The sequence below is a fragment of the Hibiscus syriacus genome, unplaced genomic scaffold (genome assembly GCF_006381635.1).
Source record: "Hibiscus syriacus cultivar Baekdansim isolate YM2019G1 unplaced genomic scaffold, ASM638163v2 tig00111566_pilon, whole genome shotgun sequence".
In the NCBI taxonomy this organism is placed as follows: domain Eukaryota; kingdom Viridiplantae; phylum Streptophyta; class Magnoliopsida; order Malvales; family Malvaceae; genus Hibiscus; species Hibiscus syriacus.
In genome coordinates this window covers 1,036,274-1,045,581 of record NW_024063122.1, presented here as the reverse complement: position 1 = coordinate 1,045,581, position 9,308 = coordinate 1,036,274, and the positions used below count along the sequence as shown (strand labels likewise).

Genomic DNA, 9,308 nt, shown 5'->3' with positions numbered 1-9,308 from the left:
CATCCGGGTGATTCCATGAACATAAAAACTCGATTATCACTTGCTTTATTTTTCTCACAATCTACTAATATTGTCCCAACCCTTTACTACTAATTAGTTTTGTCGTTCTTTTGTTTATGTTAATTGGGCTTTGATGCAAGTGTTTGAAGAAAATAAGTTATATTTATATTTATCATATGATTCAATATCATTGAGACTTAATGTAAAAATAAGTATTTAAATTATATTGTTTTTCCTAAATAAATATCTAAACTTGTTTTTATCAATTCAAGTGATTAATGTTACAAACATTATTATTTTAGGTGTCTGATTTGTAATTGTCATTAAGAATTTTTTATTAAGTGACATATATCACATTCTAATAATTTTGAGAATTTTTATTTAAAATAAAAATAATTAAAAAACCTAAAATATTCTAAAATCTTTAAAAAAAACCCAAAACTTTTTAATTTTTTTATAATCATTAGTCATCACTAATTTTGTCAATTGGTCGAACACCCTATAAAGTGTAATCGACTAACCTCCTATAATCAAAACTCCCATATTTTTGCAATCGGTTGAACATCTAACAACGGTAAAAATACAAGATTTAATATTAAACATTTGAATCCTTAAAAAAAAATTAGATTGATTGTGGTAATCAGCCATTTAGTCGATGTGATGGTTGGTCGTTTACTGTCAAGTCGTTCGTGGCAGTCAGCCATTTGAATCCCATTAACCTTTGGCCTTTTGGGAAGGTTGTACAAAGAATAGAGGGGAGGGAGCGGGGGCAGGGAGGGAGGGGGATTACGTGGTTGGTTTTTTTTTTCTTTTTAATTTTTTTAAACAATATTTTTATTTTTTAAAATAATATTTTTAATTCTTTTAAAAAATAAAAAATTATAAATATGACATTTGTCATTTAACGGAGGAATTTAACGGTAATTATGATCCAAGTGTTTAAAATGATAATATTTATAGCATTAGACGTACTTAGATTGACCGGAAAAAAATTATACACATATTTAAAAAAAACATTACAATTTGATCACTTATTTTTATATCAAGACATATATTGGAATATAAATACAAATGACATGTTTTATATAAAAAATCAAATTAAAAATATTTGGAGTAATATTCATATTCAAAATTAATTTTAAATCGTAAAATTGCATCTAAAGCAAAAACCAGCAATAAAAAACAAAAGGAAATTAAAGAAGTAAATGAGTTGTATAATCTCTAGAGCCTTAACACTGATATCTTACGCCACAGCAGGCATGTTCTTCAACCAAGGATGGAATAGGGACGTTCAAAATTCGGTTTTAATCGAATTAACCGACTGAATTAAATTAATTCGATTAATTCGGTCGGTTATCGAATTAATTCGATCAGGAAACGGTTAATAGTTTTTTTGATATTCGATTAACGGTTAATTCGATTTGAAATCGATTAATTGGATTAATTAACCCAATGCACCAACCAACTCCCAACCCATTTCAAACCCCAAAAAAAATTAATTAATTAAAATAATCTGAAAACTAAATGTAAAATGTAAAATAACCCAAACCTAAACGGCAAAACGCCTAAACCTTTCAATCTCATCTCACCAGTAATCTCGTTCTACCTCTGGAAGCCTCTCAATCTGTCGATTAACCCTATCGATTGGCCTCTCTTCTCTCTCAGCATAGTTTTCTGTAGTCATCTCGCTGTTGCAAGATCCAGGTTTGTTAATCTTTTCCTCGTTAAACAAACTCTGGTGTGGTATTTATATATTTCTCGGGTCTCGGCTAGATGACTGTATGTTAGCACGATTTAAATAGAAATCAGAAGTTTAGCCTCTCTTGCTTCTATTGATGGGATTAATAGTGTTTAATTGCATATAGGTGGTTGTTCCATGCACTTACAAATAAATAAATTATATTTCCATCTGGAAATGTATTTGGAAATATGGTGGTTTGATGGTTAAATTTGACGCTAAAGGTTTCTATTTCCCCTTATTTTGGACACGTTTTGGGTTTATTTTTCCTTTTCATGGCCATAGGTGTTAATTCGTTGATATTTCTGGGAAAGTTTCGAACTGCATGTAATTCATGAACTAATTGGAGTGATTATAAGAACTAATTGGAGTGATGAATGTAACTATTAGATGGTAAAGATAATTGTTGTCATTTACAGTTCAATGTTATTTCCTACTCATGTTATATGGTAGGAAGTGATTTAGTTGTGCATTACTGCATTTAGAGGTTAACAGTGTTATATACACTTTGAACCCTTGTAAAAAGCTTCATTTAACTGCAAGATTTCTTTTAAAAAGTGTGTACTTTAAGTTAGTTGGGACCAAATTTAGTTTGGTATTGTATTGTTGTAAATTCTTAGTTACTAATTGATCACAAATATATTTGTGTATCCGAAAATGTCTGATTCCATGCCTCTGTACATATAAGCACCGAATGAAAGCAGCTGGAAAATGATAGTTTGCTGGTTCCATGTATATTTTATTTGTAACTAATGAAAGTAGGTCAGTAAACTGGAAAATTATGCTTCCAGTTCTGCACTTTGTTCTGATTTATTTTGTAGAATTTCTAATTTGATGGTTTTTTTGAACTAAATTGATAGATATAAATATCTTATTTTAATATAATGTTTGAATCAAATTAATTAGATATTGTAAACTGTTTTTTTAATTAAAAAATATTAAATTCGAAAATTCTAAAAATTTCATTTAATTCGAAAATTAACCGAAATTTATTCGGTTCGGTTAATACTTTCATAAAAAAGTTCGGTTAACGCTTAAAGAAAAAAAAATTCGATTAATTCAGTTAAGGGTATTTCGGTTCGGTCGGCCACCGTTTTAACCGAATGAACACCCCTAGGATGGAATACACAATGAAACCGTCCAACACAAATGCAGGCTTCTGCATGTTGTCGAAAATTCATCCCACTTTGTGAGAATGCATAGCATCATCATCCTCATCCTCATCCAGGGTACGGTTGTAAATGAGACGAGACAGATCGCGAGCTACTCGAGATCGACTCGATCAAGGCTCGATAAATACTCGGATCAAATGGACTTGACTCGTGCTCGAGCTCGACTCGAGTTCTTAACGAGCCAAAACGAGCTACTCGATATTCGACTCGAAAAGCTCGTGAGCAGCTCGAAAAAATGTTATATTATAATTTTAGATTTTTTAAAATTACATTATTAAAAATATATTAAAAATACATTATTGATAATTATAAAATTTTAAAAATATATTAATAATTCTATAATACGACTACGCTCAAATTTTAATGTTTTTTAATTAACCAATCCAAGTCCAATTGTTACATTGTATGTTACTAAAAAAAATAAAAGCTCATTTAATTAAGCACATGTTAGATTACACGTGTTTGGTTGATTTTTTTTCTTTCTTTTTTAACTTTTTACTGCATAAGTACTTGACAACGTAAAAAATAAAATAAAAAATAAGAAAAAACAGTCAAACAATAGAAAAATTGAAAATGGTTAAAAATTATTTTTGAATAAATATTATTATATTTATTTTAAATTAATAAAAAATTATTTATCTAATGACAAATATTTAATATATTTCTAATGATAATATTTTTAATAACTAATTTTTTAAATTGTTGTTATATTTTGAGGTTTCGGGTTCAAATATCATAAATATCAAGGGTTTGAGTATTTAATATCAAGATACTATATTGTACTTACCTCATAAATTGATACCAAATCGATTAATTAATGTCTTTGCAGTGAACCTAAAAATCTAAAACCTAAACCATAAAACCTAAATCATAAACCCTAAACCATAAATATTAAACCTTAAACCCTAAATCTGATTATGTGATAGGAGTTAAGTTATGCACATGAAGGTAACATACAAATTATGCAAAATGATGTTATGTAACTCCTAAATAAATCATTCATATACTTATACATAAACATATCAATATGCAAAATAAATATATATAACTAATTAAAGAAAACAATTCTAAATAGGGACTAAATTAATTGAAACCTAAATGTGAGGAATAATTTAAGCTAAATATACTAACTTTAGAATGATGATTAAATTCACGTAATCCAAATAATATTATAAACCTCGAAATTGGTTATATACGGACGATTCGTGATATGTATTGTAGATCTACTACTTACGTCAGGACTACAGTTGGCGACACCAAGGCATTCCCGGTGGAAATCGGACTCCACCATGGGTCAGCTCTTAGCCCTTATATATTCGCCTTGATTATGGATAACATCTATTGTGCGACACCAGACGGTGTTCCATGGTGTATACTTTTCGCTGACGACATTGCCCTAGTTGCCGAAACAAAAACTGAGCTAAATCTATAACGTTTAAAATTAACATTTTAGGGTAGACTTTTACCTTAATCCTATTTGAAGAATTGAACACAATGATGCGCCGTTCTCTTCTTCTAACTATCAAACTGTCCTCTCTCGCCCTCTCATCTCCTCCAAACCCACGCAACCACCTCTCGACTCTTCCACTCTTTAATCAACCGAGACCCCAAAGGCCCCGTGGCCTCCACTGGCTGGTTAACCCAAACACGAGCCTAACCAGACCCTAAACTCTCATATCTTCACTATTTGAACTTTAGGTCATTCTCTGCAACATTGATTTTCTGTGATTAAACTTTAGGTTTCAGCCATTTCCTCCTATTTGAAGATGCTTTTACTACTAAATTTAGAAGGGTTGCATATATTCCTCTGATTTATTTGGCCATGAACTTTACTATTTATTTATGCATTTAATCATGGTGTCTTATGCTACATGTGTCCAATATGTGTGGCACAAAAGAAATGAAATCTTGTTTTATTATTATCCTTTCTTGTTAAAGTTTTATGGTTCTTGAATTTCGAGTTTCAATTTGTTTTTCAGGCAAAAGCTGATGAAATTGCAAAGCTAATGAATGAGAATGAGCAACTCAAAGCTGTGATTGGGGATTTGAAGGTATGTACAGTCATTTCTCTTTCCCTAGATATTTTAACATGGTTTGTCATTGTCTATGAGATAGTGACACTTAGATATATTTTGCTCTGATGTCTGTTGTCTTTCATTGCTTATTGCTTTGTACACATTAATCTCTTGAATAAAAGCGAACATCTCAATAAAGATTAAAATGAATAATGGCCCTAGTTATCAGCTTGAAAGTTCAGTGAAAACCCTCTCAAAACCCACAGCCACCATGAAAACATAACCCTATCCCCGTCACTAGCAACGCCGCCGTGAAAACTCAGAACCAAGCACTCCGACTGCCATTAGCGACTACTGGTTAACCCAAACACGAGCCTAACTGACCCTAAACTCTCCTATCTTCACTATTTTAAAACCCCCAAACACTAAGACTACATGCAACGACCCCCAACTTCCAAGGTCCACGAGTTCGACTCTAAACTCCGACGCACTGCACGGTAAACTATCAAGACCCACCTTTTCTTATTTTATAATGAACTTATTTTTAACTAACACAACCCCTTATTTTGACAGTGAGGCTGGAACGGCTAGGAGGCAAAGCGGGATGAACTACAACTAAGGTAAACATTTAAGCTATCTCCTTTATGCCTTTGACTTGGTTTAGATTCAAAACATATGCACACACAAGAAAATTAAGAAAGCAATGGAGAATAGAAACTAAAAAAATACCCTTTTGATTCTGTGCATTGCTTGGGTTCGATGAAAAAAAATGCTTCTCTGTTTCTTTTGATCCTCAAATAGCAGGAAAATACAGTACAAATTCCTTCCTTATGTTTTGCTATTCTCGTAAAAAGAATCAATGGGTTTCTCGGTTAATCGCTGCTGTCCCTCGGCTCATTCCTCTTTTTTTTTATGTGATTTCCTTTTCCCCAGTGGTTAATTGTCACTTAAAAACTGACCATTATAGTTTCCTCGTTGCTCACGTATACCTCCCACGATCGAAAAGTACCTTTCCCCTCTAGTGAGTTTGTTTATGAGTTTATGACTTTGTTTATGTTTAAATAAATATTCCTTCAAAAGCTGTATTCGCTCTTGTTAGGAGTTTGTCAGGAGTTTAAAGAAGGCTATTTAACTCAGTTATTTATTCTCTGCCCCTTGTTCTTGATACCTGATGCATGTATGAAGTCATTGATTTCAACTTTCTAGATGATTTATGCATTGTTTTTTTTCATATATGATAACCTCAAAACATATTATCATTAAATTATTTTATTTGTTTCAAGCCTCTACACACAAGTTATGGTTGCCTTCTCACCCGTTCGGTTTGGTTATCAAATGGATGATGTATCATTGTTTTTTAAGGTGTGTACTGGTTAAACCTCTCTTTTCCTAAGCTCTACGTTCTCATATGCACATACAATCTGAACACTATTTTTCCTTTTCCCTCTAAATTATTTTTCCTGATTCAGTACATTGTTGCAGGGCATATGCCAATTATTTGAGTTGTTTTTTTCTTATATATTTGAAACATTTGGTTTGCAAAACATGAATTCAAGTGCAAACACTTCAACTGAATCTCTTAATTGTAAGTTAGTTTTCATTCAATACACTGGAAATTTATAAATCAATTGATTTGTCTTTAAATTATGTGTTCACTTCTCATTTCTGCATTTTCCTAATTTTTTTATTCCTAGATCGGTTAAAGAATGCCTTATCAAGAATAACACAAGATTGTGAAGAGTGGATAAAAAAATCATCAGGATCCTTCTCATTTCTGCTTTGAGTTATTTGAAAGTAAATGAATATTATTAAATAAATGGTTGAAGTAGCATGTGGTCTAGATTTTATTTCCACCTTTTGTATGTAAGGGTAAATTAAATAAATTCCCATTTTGTTGCCATATTTTTTTAACTTTCAATACATTTGAAGTTTTAAAAAACTTCAAAACTTATATTAATTATCCTAAATTTCTTGTAATTGTATTTTTTTTTAGATTTTTTATAGTTCATACATTCATGTTATAATGTATTGGTGATGGTTGATTAAAGGGAAAATTATTTATATATTTTAAATGTAATATAAGATTTTTGTAGGTTAAAATTCGAGTTTGAGTTCGAGCTTGAATCGAGTTCGAGCTTGAATCGAGTTCGAGCTTGAATAAAGCTTAAAGTCGAGCTTCAATAGAGCTCCTAAAATTTTTTTGAGTTCGAGCATTTTCAAGTTCGAGTTGAGTTTCAATAATATATTTCGAGTTCGAACTGAGCTTCATAATTTTTAGCTCGAGAGTTTTCCAGTCGAGTCGAGCCTATGTTTAAAGTTTTCGAGTTTGAGTCGAGCTTAACAATACTTGAGCTCGACTCGGCTCGTTTACACCTCTAATATAGGGATTTAAAATACGGTTGAGACTGATGTTTATCGCGATTACAAATATAATAGATTTTATTGTGATCATTGCGGGTATCACGGTCAGTAGTGGACGCGATACCGCTATTGAATCCCTGTCACCATTTCTTGAATTCACTATATCCTTTTGAAAACAAGATCCACCAAAGCCAACTCTGACACTCAAAAACTTCGCTCTGATTCTCGAGTCCTTACCGACGGCATCAGTTACTTGGGAAACATCGGCACCAGTGGCCTCACATAGAGTTGATATAGCATTAACATATGAAATCCACTGAGCCAACAAGGCATTGGCCGCGGGGTTTGAGAGCTCAGCGGACCAAAGATTGGTCGTAACGATCTGATATTCAAGCACACAAAAAAATTTTTAAACAGATGTTACTTAATACTTATCCCATATTAATCAAAAAAGATGGTAAGACGTAAAATAAATAAAACTTATCACATGTATTTAGCAACTCGATGATGGCCCATTATATGGATGGTTCAATATGATCTTTTAAACTGCTCCATTTTTATTGTGCGACAAATTAATTTAAGATTATTTTACGATAATCTTTAACCTATCATATGCAATCTAAAATGTTATATGATTTATACTAATTTCGGTTATAATTGAAAAATGTTATATTGCGGAAGGTTTTAATTTAAATGTTAGGTGTACATCCTAAAAAGTTATATAATTAATAATAATTTTGATTATAATCGAAAATATCTTGATGATAACTTTTAGATTGCAACCGAAATAATTATGTAACATACATGATTGTTATAGAGAAGGTAAAAAAAAGTTTTGTGAATCAATGAGATTGGTGCAATGTTGTAGTCCTTTCATGGATCTTGAATACGGTCAGTAAGGATCTGTCAGGTGGAATCGTGTTTGCTACCAATGCGACGCTCGTTTGGGAGGATCTCAAGGAGCGCTTTAACAAGGTTGATGGTGCATGGATTTACTTCTTGCACCGTGAAATTGCTACATCTGTTCAAGGTAAGTCTTCAATCTCAGGTTGCTTTACCAAATTGAAACTGCTATGGGAAGAATTCAGTGCCGTAGTTCCTTTTACACATTGTGAATGTGAAAATACTCGAGCAAATCTGAAGCATTTGTTCCAGCATAAACTTTTTCAATTTCTTATGGGATTAAACGAGTCTTACACGAGAATTCGAAGTCAAATCCTTCTTATGCAGCCACTACTCTCTGTGAATCAAGCATATATGATATTGATTCAAGAAGAATCTCAAAGAACTTATTTGGACGGGATTAATCCAATCACAGACTTCACTGTGATGTTTTCCAATGCCAGCTCTCTGTCTTTTTTGGGACTTGTGATCATTCCAAGGTTAACGGTCATAAGAGGGAAAATTGTTATCGTCTAATCAATTTTTCATCGGATTTTAATTTTAACAAGAGGAAGGAAGTTCAAGTAGCCATGGCAGTAAGTCAGAGTTCAGAGACTCCCAGCTCTACAGGAGTTCAAGCAGCGCCACTGTTTACACAAGAACAATATGCTCAGATTCTAAGACTCTTGAATCAAGGACCTTCTGCCCCTTCATCTGTCAATATGACATGTATAGTCTCTCGATGCTCCTCATCTAAATGCACTACTAATTGGATCTTGGATTATAGAGCAACGGATCATGTATCGTATGATTCGTATTTATTGAATCTCAATTCTTCTTGTAATGCTAATCCGAGTTATAGCCACCTTCCAAATGATATATCTCTCACGCGTCCCCTGTTGGTTCATATCAATTAAGTCTCAGTAAAACCTTAAAAATGTTTTACATGTTCCACATTTTAATCATAACCTCATTTCAGTATCCTAGTTAACTCGAGACCTTGGTTGTTTTTGTCATTTTTTACTTAGATTTTTGTATAATGCAAGATCACTTCACTCGGAGGATAAAAGGGATCGGTAAACAGGCTGGTGGCTTCTACTTGTTCCTGTTGAAGCAACATGATTTTGGTTTGTCTTTATC

The 9,308-nt window shown here is 32.3% G+C and overlaps 1 long non-coding RNA gene across 3 annotated transcripts; it reads left to right on the top strand.

Moving 5' to 3' along the window:
- Positions 1 to 1,577: 1,577 nt before the first annotated feature.
- Positions 1,578 to 6,803, top strand: LOC120165011. Of its 3 annotated transcripts, none has more exons than XR_005519774.1 (5): positions 1,578 to 1,704; positions 4,890 to 4,961; positions 5,499 to 5,545; positions 6,209 to 6,510; positions 6,620 to 6,803. It is a non-coding gene; the product is annotated as an uncharacterized LOC120165011 (long non-coding RNA). The 3 variants fall into 3 exon arrangements; XR_005519772.1 differs by lacking the exon at positions 1,578 to 1,704 and adding an exon at positions 4,425 to 4,608; XR_005519773.1 differs by lacking the exon at positions 1,578 to 1,704 and adding an exon at positions 4,425 to 4,649.
- The last annotated feature ends 2,505 nt before the right edge of the window (positions 6,804 to 9,308 follow it).